At 38.8% G+C, this 15,769-nt stretch overlaps 1 protein-coding gene across 3 annotated transcripts in view; it reads left to right on the top strand.

Moving 5' to 3' along the window:
• KCNIP4 (potassium voltage-gated channel interacting protein 4) overlaps positions 1 to 15,769 on the top strand; it is a 1,134,443-nt gene that overhangs the window by 774,557 nt on the left and 344,117 nt on the right. The gene's annotated exons all lie outside the window — the stretch shown is intronic.

The raw sequence follows: 15,769 nt of genomic DNA, 5'->3' as shown, positions 1-15,769 counted from the left end.
AGTGTTAATAGGATGACAATCTGTAGATGAGATCGTGCTGATGAGGGAGGGGAAAAATAAATATGTAAATAAAAGATGACTTTGCCAGTCCATTCTGGGATCAAACATCTGTTGTCAATACTAAGTCAGCCTCACTGTCAAGGGGACATCTTCATAGAATGGCCTTGGGCTTTATTTTGCCAAGAGTCTGAACTTTTTCCATCTCTGAATGTCACCAAGACTGCCTTCCTTTTTCCTAGCTTAGTTAACCAGGCCCAGAAAGATGGGTAGAAAGGGAAAGCAAAAGTAGAAGAAAAAATTCATGTCATTGAAATATTAAATGATCAACTTAGAGAGGACAGACAACAAGGAATGTCACAGTTAGGAAAGATGCTGACTGTAATTTAATCCAAACCACTTGTTTTCAGATGAAGGAAGCAGAGGTTAAAAGAGGTGAAATAACTTCTGAAGATCACAGATTAGAACTCAGGTTTTCCAAATGTGTGCTCTTGCCACTATGCCAGTAGTTTTCAAAATAGTGTTCCTGAACTGCATGCCAAGGATCCCTGAGATCATCTGAAAGGCCTATAAAGTAAAAAAAAAAAAAATAGAAATTTCCTCAAAACAGTATTAAAACCTTATTTGCCTTTTCTCTCTCATACTCAAAAATAGGGGAGATTTCCAAAGACTACTAGATATTCATAAAGAAGCAAACATGAAAATCCAGCTATTCTATACAGGCAAACAGAAAAGAGATTTGTAAAAATGCTAACCAATGTCATTCTTCCCCCTATTTCTTTGTTTTAGGAAATATAGTTCTTTATGATAAAATATGCTATTTGGAGCACATATTGAGTATTTTTGTTTTTATAAATTAATAAATAATATTTTTTTAATTTTACTTTTAATTTTTTTTTTTTTTTTTTTTTTTTTTGTCTTTTGTCCTTTCAGGGCCACTCCCAAGGCATGTGGAGGTTCCCAGGCCAGGGGTCGAATCAAAGCTGTAGCCACCAACCTAAACCAGAGCCACAGCAACGCGGGATCCGAGCCGCGTCTGCGACCTTCACCACAGCTCACGGCAACGCCGGATCCTTAGCCCACTGAGCAAGGGCAGGGATCGAACCCGCAACCTCATGGTTCCTAGTCGGATTTGTTAACCACTGAGCCACGATGGGAACTCCTACTTTTAATTTTTAAAGTAGTAAATACTGCTAGATAAAACCTATATAAACTAAAGTTCTTTGTGTTCCTTAACAATTTTTAAGAATGTGTAGAGGGCCTTAAAAAAAAAAAGAATGTAAGGAGGTCTTGAGATCATAAAGTTTGAGGACAGCTACACTCTATCATGACATTAAAAAACATGGTTGAATCTTGACACAATTAGAAAAAGACAATTTTGAAAGTATAACCTTTGTGAGGGTAGAGATATTTGTCTTTATCTGCTCAGAATTATTTTCCAAATTCTTAGACCAGTACTTAGTGTATAACAGGCATTGGATAAATATGAATTTAATAAATAAAATATATTTTACACAAAAGTAAGCAGTGGGTCTTCAACATAGTTTTAATATAACCCAGAAAGAAAATTCTTTCGCAGATACTGCCCCATCTCTAGAGTCTTGGAAGTAGAAACTAGAATCAGTGCAGGTAGTTCCAACCTCAGGTGACATCCTGATGTTCCAAAGTCAGCGTAAATCAGAAGTACCCAGATAGTGTGCCATAGACGCACTTCACCTGTGTTCCCTTCCCAACTTTCCTTCTGCCTCCTCATCTTCCACATAATTCTGTTTGGAGTACCAGGTTTATCTTAAGATGCAAAGAGGTGACTAGGAAAATTGTAACTTAGGAAATATGAAGTTCAGGCCCCATTTCCATTTTTATCATACTCAGAATTATCAGATGGTCCTGAATAATTGGGGGAAATATAGTTTTATAAAAATTATACACCACTCCATTTTCCTTAGACTACAAATTTTGTTTTGTTTTGCTGAGAAGTGATTCCTAGAAGAGAAACATATAGTAAATTAAACCTAACCATTTCTCTGTAACATGTCAGAATTAATGCTTCTTCCCCAAAAGAGAACTCTTCCTGGCAGAGGAAATGTTCCTATCTAATCACCAGAGTCTGATGTGTTCAAGGCAGGGTGACTCTTTTCATTTCAGTATTTTGCATGCATTGTGCTCTTGATTGACTGCGTCAAGTCCAAAAGTTGGCCTTTGTCTTAGTCCATTCAGGCTACTATAATAGAAAACCACTGACTGGGTGGTGTATAAAGAAAAAGAAAACAAAAAACACGATTTTCACAGTTCCAGAGGCTGAAATCCCAGGTTGTGGTGCCTACAAATTTGGTGTCTGGTGAGCATCCTCTTCTTGGTTCATAGATGGCCAACTTCTCCCACTGTCCTCACATGGCAGAAAGGACAAAGGAGAGGTCTATAGTATCTTTTCTTCAAAAAAAAAGGCACTAATCCCATTCATGAGGGATCCACCCTCATGATCTAAGCACCTCCAAAGGCCCCACTTCCAACACCAGTTCATTGGGCATTTGTGTTTTAACATAAGAATTTTGGAAGGGCACAAACATTCAGACTATAGCAACCATCATTTCCATTTAAAATATAAAAAGTCTAAGGCTCAAAAAAGCAAAGGGACTCTGAATAAGACCTCAAGTTGGGGTTACAATACAGGCTTTTGGAGTCCTTTTGTAGAGCCCTTTTATTTCCATGGAAATATATTGGAAAGGTCTGACTAAATCATATTTCCACGCGCATAGCTAACCTAGAGAAGAGAAAGGCTATATGTTGGGCAGTGTCCTTTTTGTTTTACATGCAATTACTCACCTAATTCTTCTCTTACATTATCATATTTTAAATAATGAGGATTATGCAGTTTATAGAAGTTAAGTAACTTGTCAAAGGTCACACAGCCAGAATTAGAGGTAGGGTTTTTTTTTTTTTTTTTTTTTTTTTGTCTTTTTGCTTCCGCAGCATATGGAGGTTCCCAGGCTAGGGGTCTAATCGGAGCTGTAGCCACTGGCCTACGCCAGAGCCACAGCAACGCAGGATCTGAGCCGCGTCTGCAACCTACACCACAGCTCACGGCAACGCCAGATCGTTAACCCACTGAGCAAGCGCAGGGACCGAACCCGCAACCTCATGGTTCGTAGTCGGATTCGTTAACCACTGCGCCACGACGGGAACTCCAGAGGTAGGGTTTTAATTTAATTTAATTTAATTTAATTTTTTCTTTTTTTGGCCACCCTATGGCACGTGAAATTCTGGGGCCAGGGGTTAAATTCAAGCCACAGTTGTGACCTAGGCCACAGCTGCAGCAATGCTAGAAACTTTAACCTACCGTGCTAGGCAATGGATCAAACCTGTATCCTGGCACTGCAGAGATACCACCAATCGCATTGCACCACAGCAGGAATGCCCAAACTAGTGCATTTAATTGTTTGAAAAGGTTCTTCATGTTGACTGACATGTTTTTGTATAAAGTGATTATTACATATAATGGATCATATGGGCCAGGCTGGGGATTGACCCTGCATCCCAGCTCTGCAGAGACCCACTGCCTTTCCTGTTGTGCCACAGCAGGAACTCCAAGGTGGTGTTTTAATAAGCTGTGTTCTCTTTCTTTGCAGATTTCATTATAAGATAGTACTTTCAAAATGAATAGTACTGTCAAAAGGAATACTAACTTTTCAGGTATAAGATTTTTTTTTATATATTAAAGCTTGGGTTTGTGATTACTCAGCATTAGTAATAACATTAAAAAAAACTGAGATCATTTCAAGTCTTTAGGTAATTTAAATTGCCCACCGATCAAGAAAATTTGTACTTAATACATATTATACATCACTACAGTGCAATTTTTAAGTATAGACAGCACCCAAATGCTTCTCCATCTCTTCATTTCCATTCCATCTCCTGGGGAAGAAGGCAAGACAGAAGTGGAACAGAGGGCAAACTGTGGGAAAGAGACATCGGGGTTGACTCTGGATTGTGATAGCATCAGCAGTTGTCATTTCTCTTGCCATCACCAGCCAATGTTGCTGGAGGGTGGGGGTTAAATGCTTTCCTTCTCTACAAAAATTCTCTAGCAGGCTGAATGGGCTAAATTCTGTGCCCCCTAAATTCATACGCTAAAGCCCTAACCCCTAATTTCTCAGAATGTGACTGTATTTAAAAATCAAGTCTTAATGAGGTAATTAAGGTGAAATGAGGTTACTAGGGGGGCCCTTCATCCAATATGACAGATGTCCTCATAGGTGAGGAGATTGGGAGACACACAGAGGGAGGACCATGGGAAGGACCCAGGAAGCAGGCCATCCACCAAGCAGGATGAGTGGACTCAGAAAAAACTACCCTGCTGACATCTCCACCTCAGATGTCTGGCCACTAGAACTGTGAAAAATAAATTTCAATTGCTTAAGCCGCCTAGTGTGTGGTACTTGTTATGGCAGCCATGGCACACTAATACACAGGCCCAGATTTGTCGTGAGCACTTTGGCCTCTACTATGGTCTGAATGTTTGTGTGCTCTAAAAATGCAGATGTTGAAAACCTAATGCCCGAGGTGATGGTGTTAGAAGGAAGGGTCTTAGGGAGGTGATTAGATGAAGAGGTCGGAGTGAAACCAAGACACCTCTGACTTGAACCCAGCCAAAAGCCAGATTAGGACTTGAACCCACAGTTTTTTAATCAGAACTGGTCACTTGGTGTCTGGACTTACTGAGGATCAGGTTCTTTGTGTCTCAGCACAGAAGGAATTCAGCAGGAGACAAAGTGATAGGTAAGAAATAGATTTATTAAGATAGGACACTTGTGAGAGATACAAGCAGGCAGGCAAAGAAGCACCGCCCTGAGTATTAGGTAGGCTACATTTTTATAATCCAAGAAAAGTGGGAAGGGGGTAAAAGATCACCTTCTTCCTCAGGCTTACATGATGTCAGGCTTACATGACTAGCTCCTCCTTTGCATCCAGTAAGAGAGTATTTGACCTATAAGGTCAAACAAGGACTGTCATGGCACTCGTTCAAATCAGCAGAAGGGCAGTAATATCCGCTAAAATATTTTGAATCATCTCAGGTTTCCATATAATAAGGGTCTCCTACTTTGTAATGTCATCTTTCCCTTAAACTCCTTCCTTGGTCTGAAGGATCATTATCTTGCTGAACTTGAATGCAGACCTCATTTTATCTTTGGCTTAATGACCTGAGGCATATCTCTTGCTTTTATTTATGGTTTTGTAATTAAGCAAACCTGCTTTGTTCTGATAGCTTTCTTGAGTGATTATTAATCTCCAGCAGTCTTTCTAAGTTCCTTAGGTTTCCTTGTCTATCTATGGTCCCCTATTGGGACTTCTACGACTACCTGTGTAACTATCCTACTCTATCCCCATCAAAAGCTCATGAGTGGGATTAGTGCCTTTATAAAAGAGGCCCAGAGACCTGTGTCCCCTTCCATACCTGTGGGGACACAGAGAGAGGTGGGAAGTTTGCAACTTTGAAGAGAGATTTCCCTCACACCCAGCAGTTCTGGGACCCTGATCTCAGATCCCCAGCCTCCAGAACTATGAGGAATCCATTTCTATGGCTTATAAGCCACTCCTTCTGTAGTATATCGGTCTAGAGTCCAAATAGACTGAAATAACCTCTTATAACTAGATATTGCATCTAAGGTTCCTACACACAGATTATAATCCAAGAAAAGTGTGTGGGAGGAAACAGGACAAACTCCCACCCCACTGGCCACCTGGGTGCTTTCGCTCAAAGGAAAGGCTGGATTGGGAAGGCTAGAAAGATCCCAGAGAAGGCTGCTTATTCTTCCCCTCCCGAGAAATTCACACCCCCCTCAACACCTTCCCATTCTGCTCCCTTGGGTGTCAGCCTTTTCTCTTCTGTGTTTCTAAGCCACACAAAGCGTTGGGTTGTGGGTGCTGAGACATTGAATAACAACACTTAATTAACGAGCATACCCTACTCTAGCACCTTTTACTAATTAATTTACCCCAACTTATTTTCGTTTGCCTCTCAGTTTCTAAATTCTAACCAAACCTGCTAATTACTTGTACTAATTCTGCTGCATTCTTCTAGAAAAAAAAGAAAAAAAAATTCTTAAAAATAGTTTTGGAGATACAGAGGGACAGTGAATTCAATAAAGGATGTGGTATTTGTTTAAGCAATGTAGGTGAGGTAGTAGGAAAAGACTTTTTAAAAATTCATCCTTAATAAGAAGTAATTTCTCTCGGTGCTTCGTTATATCTTTTTATAAACTCTCAGACACGTATTTCATAATTGTGGGAATCCCAAAGAACTTCGTCTTCACATCTAAGAAGTTATGAGGGAACCGATGTCAGTGGGTTAGTGTGAAATGACAGGAGGTGCCTCCTACCCACTGAGCTGGTACAACCAGTGAAGGAATGGGCGTCATTGTCCTGACTTCCGTAGTATTTTTATCTTTATCTTATGTACTTATTTTCTTTTTTATTGAAGAAGAGTTGATTTACAATGTCATATTCATTTCGGGTGTATAGCAAACTGAGCATTACAGACACGCAAAACACGCACACATGTATCTTTTGTTCAGATCCTTTTCCCTTATAGTTGATTACAAAATATTGATGTAGGAGTCCCCTGTGTGGCTCAGCGGTAACTAACCCGACTAACATCCATGAGGACACGTGTATGATCCCTGGTCCCACTCAGTGAGTTAAGGATCCAGCGTTGCCATGAGCTTCGGTGTAGGTCACAGACACAGCTCAGATCTGGCATTGCTGTATCTGTGGTGTAGGCCAGAAGCTACAGCTCTGATTCAACCCCTAGCCTGGGAACTTCCCTAGGTCATGGGAGTGGCCCTAAAAAGAAAAAAAAATATTGAGGTAGTTCCTTGTGGTATACGGTAGGTCCTTGTTTGTTATTTATTTTATACACAGAGGTGCATGTACATTAATTTCAACCTCCTAATTTATCCCTCTCCGCCCCTTTCCCCTTTGGTAACCATAAATTAGTCTATGTCTGTAAGTCTACTTCTGTTTTATAAATAAGTTCTTCTGTTTCTTTTTTTATATACCACATATAAGTGATATCATATGATATTTGCTTTTTTTTTTTTTTTCACTTTTTAGGGCTGCATCTGTGGCATATGGAGGTTCCCAGGCTAGGGGTCAAATCAGAGCTGTAGCTGCCAGCCTACACCACAGCCACAGCAATGCTAGATCTTTAACCCACTGGCCAAGGCTAGGGATTGTACCTTCATCCTCATGGATCCTTGTTGGGTTCGTTAGCACTGAGCCACAATGGGAACTCTGCTATTTGTCTTTCTTTGTCTTTCTTAGTATGATAATTTGTAGGTCTATCCATGTTGCTGCAAATAGCATTATTTCATTCTTTTTTTGACTGATTAGTATTCTATTGTATGTATATATATATAAACTCTTCTTTATTCATTCCTCTGTTGATGGACATTTTGGTTGCTTCCATGTCTTGGCTATTATAAATAGTGCTGCTATAAACATTGGAATGCATTGTCTTTTTCAATTATTTTTTTCTCTAAACTATTTCCAGCACTTATTATTTGAGGACTTTTTGATGAATGTGTCTGTTTTCAATAGGGCATTTGCCCCATTGGCTCTGAGTCTTAAAATGAGACCAAAGATACATGTATTAAAATACTTCTTATCTTTCTCACAAGAAGTGCCACCTCCTCCATGAATCAGATGCTGAGATCCTTCTTCTATCAGAGCAAATATGCTTTTTTCTCCAAACTTCTAACTAGCCAACTCAGTTTACCAGTTTAAGTATTGAACTGGACCAAAATATAACTTTATTTTCCCCTAACTGAACTTAATTTCTACCTTGAACCCATATGCTTTGAGATGCTAAAACAAACAAAACAAAACACCTCAAAATTTCCAGGTAAATCCCTTTGATGGTGATTTTTCTTATTTCAAGGTGATTAAATTCATGATTTCATCCCTCTTTTGAGATCAGTGCTAAGGTCTGAGGGTCTTACTCAAACACCAATGTGACACTGGCAGAAGGTCAAGTCTTTGCTTCTTCAGGTTGGTCTTTCTGGATTGGATGCAGGCTCCACTCATCTTTTTTGGCATTTTGTCTGCTGCCTCCCTGAAGACATCTAAAGTGTCGTGATTTGTGCATGTGGGTCGGAGGAAGAATTTCTGGACACATAGCAAGGTGAAGAGAAAGACGAGTTTATTGAGATAAGGGACAGCGAGATGACTTCTTGGTAATCAGGGAGAGCTGGTCCCTGGTGCATGGTCATGCCTGTTTTTACAGCCCAGAGAGAAAGGAGAGGTCTCAGAATAAAACTGCTAATCTGCTGATTGACTGGGGAAAGAGGGGTCTTAGGATTCACTTGGTGGTTTGTTGGAGGAGCAAAAGGCCTCTATGGGGCAGAGTGAGGAGTGGGCCACATACCTTTCCTAGTAGGGGGTAGGAAGGAGTAGGTCAGGTTGCTCAAGGTGGTGGAGGGGACATTACAGTGAGACGGATGGGCAATGACAAGGGTCTGGTAATTCTTGTCTTGGGCAGAGCCTTTGTATTTTATCTCCGTAAAGGGGCCTTAAGATCCCACATTAAAGGGGCAGCAAGGAGTTTTCAAGGAAACACATATAAGAATTCACCTCTGTCTGGATAGGATTGGCTCAAAATTCCAACAGAGCCTCCCTCCCCTTGCTCTATTGAAATAAATGAAGACTGCTCAATAAGAGCAATTAGAGGTTATTTATTCAGAACTTGTTCTATCAAAGGAGTCAACCATCACCATTTGTGTTTGGCAGTGACTTAAAGACTGGCAGAGGAATAAGAAAGCTTTATATTGGAAAAGGAGAAAGCTCAGATGTGCTCTGTTTGGAGGTTGTTGTCATGTGTACATTGGTGGTGGAATACTAGAAGCAGGGTATATTCTGTGACTGGTTTGAAAAGAATAGCTTTTTTTTCTGGGTAGCTCATTGTTGCAAACAGGGAGAAAAGTTAGAGAAGCCGACAGTCATTGTTCAACTCCTGCCTGTTCTAGCTTGATTGCTGCAGTTTGTGTGTGTGTGTGTGTGTGTGTGTGTGTGTGTGTGTGTGTGTGTGTGTGGCTGCTGCATTGGTGGCAGCATTATTTAGGGTCAAAGTTTCAGTGTCATCTGTGGTTTAGCCATTGTCTGTTTATATGTTCAGTTTCCTAGCTCTATGAGGAACAGATAGGATAAGTTGAAAAAGGCAGTGGTTCTCAAACTTAGCATAAGCAGATTGAATCACACATTGAGAGGCAGACAGATGGCTAGACACACATACACACATACTAACAAACAAATTAAAACTTCACAACCAAGCCTGCCCTACGTCTACATGTTCTCCCTCCAAGGTTACTAGCTCTTTGGAAATTTCTCTTATTCATTTTATGCTGTCAGCTCAGTGACTAACACATAGCAAATTGGTGCCTGATTAATATTTATAGTTTTGTTGAGCTTCTTTTATCTTTATCTTTGGGTTGACTGTGACTAATAGAAAAGATTCAGCTCCAGAGTAGAAAATAAAGCTCCTGTTGCCTACTCTGCTAATTGCTTAAAGTGCTGTGGTTCCTCACTCTGCAGCAGAGGCAAAGCAAGCAGGGATGTTACATTAAGGATAATAGGGTGAGGGAATTGGAGAGCATAAAACAAAGAAATGGACCAGGGAGGCCGTTTGAACAGCTTAAGTCAGTTTGATGTGCTCTGTAGATTCCCAGTGCGGTCCCTGTCCACATGAAAAACTGAGTCAGACCGAGCTGGTCATTTACGGATTCCATTCACTGCCTCTCTCTAAGAAACAGCATTAACTCTTTGGCAAGTGGTCTAGTCAGGGTAAATCAATTTTGACACCATTGGTTTCATTATTTTCTCTGAGTGGCCAATTAAATGTTATTTTTATTTAAATGGAAATGTCAGTCCTTATTTATTTTAAAAAATAGAAAATGAGGAGATAATGCATTAGATTGTCCATTAACTCATTTATTACCTAGTGGTTAATAACTTAGTGTGTAGAGCTTTAGTTACATGCTTGAATGCATGTTAGAATCACTTAAGGAGATGAAAAAAAAAAAATCCTTGTGCCCCAGCTGTGCCTTTGATCAATACATAAGAAATACATACTCTATGGGAGGGACCCATGGTGGTGAAAACTCTTAAGGTGATTTCAATGTCCAGCCAAAGTTGAAAGTTACTCTAGAATGAGACTTCTTGGTTTAAATCACAGCAACTCTATTAACTGAGCAAGTCACTTAATATGCCTGAGCCTCCATTTCCTCATCTGTGAAATGGCGAAAGGAATAAAAGCTACCTCAAAGGTTTTAGGGAGGGTTAAGGGAGACAATACATGAAAATTCTAGTATGGTTCCTGACACATAGTAACTTATCTATTAGCTTTACTATTATTTTAATCCATCATAATGATATTGTTATTTCTATTATCAAGTCCTATGAAAATACAGAACTAATATAAGAAAATATTTAACTAAATCCAGTACTAAGTAGAATTATATTTTATGCAGCTATGAAGATAAAATCATGTGGCTGTGAGAAAAAGAGAGAATAATGTAAAAGTGATTTATGGGAGGCATCATTTGAAGTAGAAATAATTTAGTTGGGTCTCAAGTCTTTTCTTCTAATGATTTGACCTGGGAAGAAGAAAATTGTAATTGTTAAAAATTAAATTGAAAACTTTATTTTAAATGGCCCCAAAATAACTGATTGCTTTTTTTTTTATTCTGTATGTGAATTATTAAATTTTTTTCTTAGTGGGTTGGGCATGAATGGGGCAGGTGAGGATAGATTTAAATGTTGGGTCATATTCCACTTTTGGAAAATCTCAGAAGAGAAAGGCAATTTGGTTAAGTTTCTAATGTGCGTAGCTTCCTGGGTAAATAGGAATGAAAGACCACGTTGACTAGCCTAAAGACTGCCATGTCTAGGTTTCCCCTAAGGGAAAAATCTCCTACCCACAGTCTCTACTAAGAGAGCTGCAATCGCCAATGACATTTTCTGCACAGACAGTCTGGTTCTGTCCAGATATTTTCATGCCCAAACATTCATTTGTCCTGGGCAGGGCATGCTATCTGTGAGTAGCCAATCTATGGCTGAAAAATGACCTTTCAAGTGGTTTACTCTGAAAACTTTGACCCACCAGGAATAGCACTGGTTGTAACAGAAACAATCACTTGCTTATCTTGGGAATGGTAAACCCGAGATAGGATTGAATGACTTACAGCAAAAATTGTAAGATGAATGGGGGAAACACAGAGTGGTAGGAGGTGGTAACAACAAGATGCCCAGAGGAGAGTGTGATGTCTTCAGCTATTAGTGGCAGATGCCATAGAACAAGAGATAGGAATTTACAGTCATTGTAGAGGTATAAGATCAATGATTTCTACTTGCAAAGGAAAAGATTAAATATCTTGATGCCTGAGCTTCCCTTTTCAGTCTTTCTAGCTCCAGAACTAGAAATGTTCCAATGCAACCTGAAACCTGACTTCCTGAGATTGTCTTACTTCTTTCCCTATTTCCTCAAATATCATTCCTCCTCCCCAAGAGACAGGGAGAATGCATCTCTGCTCCTTGGAGAATAAATGAATGAATGATCCTCAGATATCCAGAATAAGGAAACCTTTGCTAACTGTAATCTTAAAAGTTGCTTGAGTTCCAAGAGAGTGCATGCTTATGGTCAAGGGACCAACCAAGATTTATGGGACCTGAAGTTTAAGCTTTTTGGGGGGCTTTCCTTAAGAAAAGGGGATTCATGTACAGCACATGGAACTATACTCAATATCTTAAAATAAGCTATAAGGGAAAATTATATGTATTATGTATGTATGTATATACATATATATATACACACATATATACATATATATATATACATATATACATATATATATATATCTGAATCATTTTGCTGTATACCTGAAACTAATAGAGAACTGTAAGTCAACTATATTTCAATAAAAAATAAAAATACTGCAAAAAAGGAAAGGGGCTTTATGTAATCTTACCTGCTATGTATAAATGTAGAGAAGTAGATGGGGCTGAGTAAATAGGAAGACCTAAAGCTTCATTGGCTTCTTGATGGCTCTGGTATAAAGTGGAGGGAACAAGAATGGAAAGGAAATTGAAGTATTGCCAATGTCATCTCTTTCATGTTCACCTACATCTAACCCTGGCTGAAACTTTAGAAATTCTTGTTATTTACTATCATGGTTCTAAATGACTTTATGACTTCAGCAATTGAATTGGCCCTTCTTCAAAGATTTGGGCACTCATGTGTCCATAAAATGCTTCTATCTGTTAAAGTTATTATTAGACATCAAGCATCATGTTTATCTTGCTGAGTTTCTAATACATCTCATTTCATTCCAATGAAATATAACATTGATTGTAAAATAATTTTGTCCACTCACTGGAGGTAGCCCAGAATAACTTTAATAAGGTTTACTTTTCTTTTTGGTACCCGTTTATTCCCAAAGGCTAAAAATCCAATTTATTATTATTGATCTATCTTTCGGTGTAGTGCAGGAATCTTTTGGATTTGATTTTTCTCATCTTTACTTACTTTAGTTTTATAATTAAACTCTGACTGAAGCTGAACTGCCAAAGATTTTGATAAATATTGGGAAAATATGTGCTTAATCCCTTTCCTACTATTTTGAAGTGACTTAAACCGATATGAAATTTCTAGAAAATTCATGCGGTAATATTTTCTGTTTAAAATTAGTTATCATTCATTCACTTAAGCAACAAGAACTTATTCAGGGCATTCTATGAGTTTTATATTCTGTTTTCAGGTAAAAGGAAAAATTGTGACTCCATAGACCCCAATTTCTATGGATAAGAGTTTATTTTTGATAAAATATGAATGCAGGCTAGTTGAAACTATTACTCACAGGAGCTAAAGTATGGATGTTAACTCTGATTGCAAGTGCACTAAACTGTGTGTGTGGCAAGAGGCATGGCCTGGAAGGTGGAGGTGGAGTGACAGTGGGTGGTGGGAAGGAGAGAGAGGAAATGGACTTCAGAAGGGCCCTGTGGGGAAAACCATGTGAAGAAAACTGACACTGAGCCATGACAAGAACTTCAGGGACAATGACTTGCTAGTATAGGAACCTCTGTGGAAGCCTGTTGAAAATAAGGATTAAGTGAACAGCAAGCATCCAGAGCACTGTAAATCTTAAGGTTTTTTGGTTTCCCTGGTACAAGTCATGAAGTCACTGATGATTCTTGGTTGGAGTAGTGACTTTGTCATACTGCCAAAGGCTTAATAGCTCTGCATTTACAGTCATATCTCTGCACATTACTACTTGTATAACTTTGGGCAGGTTCCTTAACCTTCCTAAACCTGAGTTTCTCATCTGTAAATAGAGGTATGAATGGTTCTATACGTCACAGCATTGTTAGGAGGTTTTAATAAAGTAATAGTAAATACTGAGTATTGGCATCTGAGGACCTAGCATCTGAGGACCTAGTAAACACTCAATATATGATAACTTTCTTTGTGATTTCAAAGTTAGAATCTAGTATGGTTGGTATTTCAGTGCTGATTGTTACCAAATGGAAAGACAGTGAATATTTTGTTTTTGTTTTTAAAATATATTGAGTTCGGAGTTCCCTTCGTGGCTCAGTGGTTAACGAATCTGACTAGGAACCATGAGGTTGCGGGTCCAATCCCTGGCCTTGCTCAGTGGGCTAAGGATTCAGCATTGCTGTGAGCTGTGGTGTAGGTCACAGATGTGGCTCAGATCCTGCGCTGCTGTGGCTCTGACGTAGGCCACCAGCTACAGCTCCGATTAGATCCCTAGCCAGGGAATCTCCATGTGCTTCGGGTGCAGCCCTAGAAAAGACAAAAAGACTAAATAAATAAATAAATAAAATATATTGAATTTAAGACAAAAATGGAGTATGGAATTCTATATTATCAGTAAAAGCAAGATATGCATTTTTTTTGTCTTTTTTTTTTTTTTTTCCTTTTCTAGGGCCGCTCCTGTGGCATATGAAGGTTCCCAGGCTAGGGGTCTAATCAGAGCTGTGGCCACCGGCCTACACCACAGCTCACGGTAACGCTGGATCCTTAGCCCACTGAGCAAGGCCAGGGACCCGCAACCTCATGGTTCCTAGTTGGATTCGTTAACCACTGAGCCACGAAGGGAACTCCAAGATACGCATTTTTTAAGTCACATCATTTTATTTAGGCCCTTGGATAACCCCAGAATAGTCTGTGGTACAATGGATTTCCATGCTATGCATACACATAAAAGAGAAAGGAAGAATTTAGACAACTGGTAGAGTGATCTTGGTCCTGATTTGTACTTTTGCTTGCAACTTAGGAAAACCTGACAAGTTGTGCTCATTTATTTAATATGAGTCCTTAGGATGATTGTATTGGCTTGTAGTAGAATCCATGATGGGAACAGCAAAGGAGGAGTTGATATGTTGGACACAAGCACTTCTGTCCCATTCCTCTATCATATCCTGGAACTGGGAGGGTAGTTTGCAGATTATGGAAAGAGGACTGATGAGGTTAACTGGGAATTGCAAACAGGCTCCAGATGACTCTGGACTGTATCAAGCTCTCTAGTTTCCCCAGTTTAGCCTGATCAATGTGACCAGCTGAAAGAAAGCAGAGAGGGAATCTTAATTCTAGACTTAGACCAAAATGGACAAATTTTGATTTTTTGTTGGAGGAAGGAACTAATCATGAAACATTAAATTTAAGTAAAATGTCCCCCCTATTTCTTAGTATGCTTCAGACATTTGTGTGCGTGTATGTTTCTTTTTTTTAATTATTGAAATATATTTAATTTATAGCATGCTGAGTTTAAAGTGTATAGCAAAGTGATGGTTATACATATGTTCTTTTTCAACAGTTTTCCACTATAGATTATTATAAGGTGTTGAGTATAGCTCCCTGTGCTACATAGCAGGTCCTTGTTGTTTACCTGTTTTGTTTATAGCAGTGTGTTTATTTGGTGTGTGTTTCTGTTTAATGACTTAATGTGTGATTTTATTTCATTTTACGCAAGTATCATTCAAACACCCTATAGTCAGGCACATACCAGCAGTACCAAACAAATTTTCTAAAAAGGTTACAAGCAAAATTTCTCACATTTTTAGTGTACCTGAAATTTAACCTCAGAGTTTATTAAAAGTTCAGTTTTTAGGACAAACCTCAGATTTCAGTTCAGTAGGACTGGGATGAAGCCTAGGAACCCACAAATTATTGACCCACTCAGTTACTGTGGAGTTAAATCTGCCCTTCTTTCTTTTTTTTAATTTTTACTTTCCAGTTTTTCCCTGGAGTTTATTTTAAATATACCATATTTTTAATATTTTTTAATTTTTTAAAACAATATAGTTACTTTACAATATTCTGTCAGTTTCTGCTGTATAGCACAAATGAACATATCTACAGAAAAGAAACAAACTCATGGTCATGGAGAACTGACTTGTGGTTGCCAAGTAGGAGAGGGAGGGTATAGGATGGACTGGGAGTTTGGGGTTAGAAGATGTAAACTATAGCATTTGGAGGGGATAAGAAATTGGAATCTGGCTATATAACACAGGGAACTATATCTAACCCCTTACCCTTATTTCTTATTTGAACTGATAAATTGTGTGTAGAGTCAAGAACAAGACAAGGTGTTGTAACCTAGCTTAAGGTTCTGATTAGAAAAATCCACCACTATCAAACCAAAAGACAAACAAACAAACAAAAACCCTGAGGATTAGAGTCCTGAAATTATCTAAGGTTTTGAAA

The sequence above is a fragment of the Sus scrofa genome, chromosome 8 (genome assembly GCF_000003025.6).
Source record: "Sus scrofa isolate TJ Tabasco breed Duroc chromosome 8, Sscrofa11.1, whole genome shotgun sequence".
In the NCBI taxonomy this organism is placed as follows: Eukaryota; Metazoa; Chordata; class Mammalia; order Artiodactyla; family Suidae; genus Sus; species Sus scrofa.
Note: the sequence above shows the minus strand (reverse complement) of the source record. Positions and strands in the feature narration are given on the sequence as shown.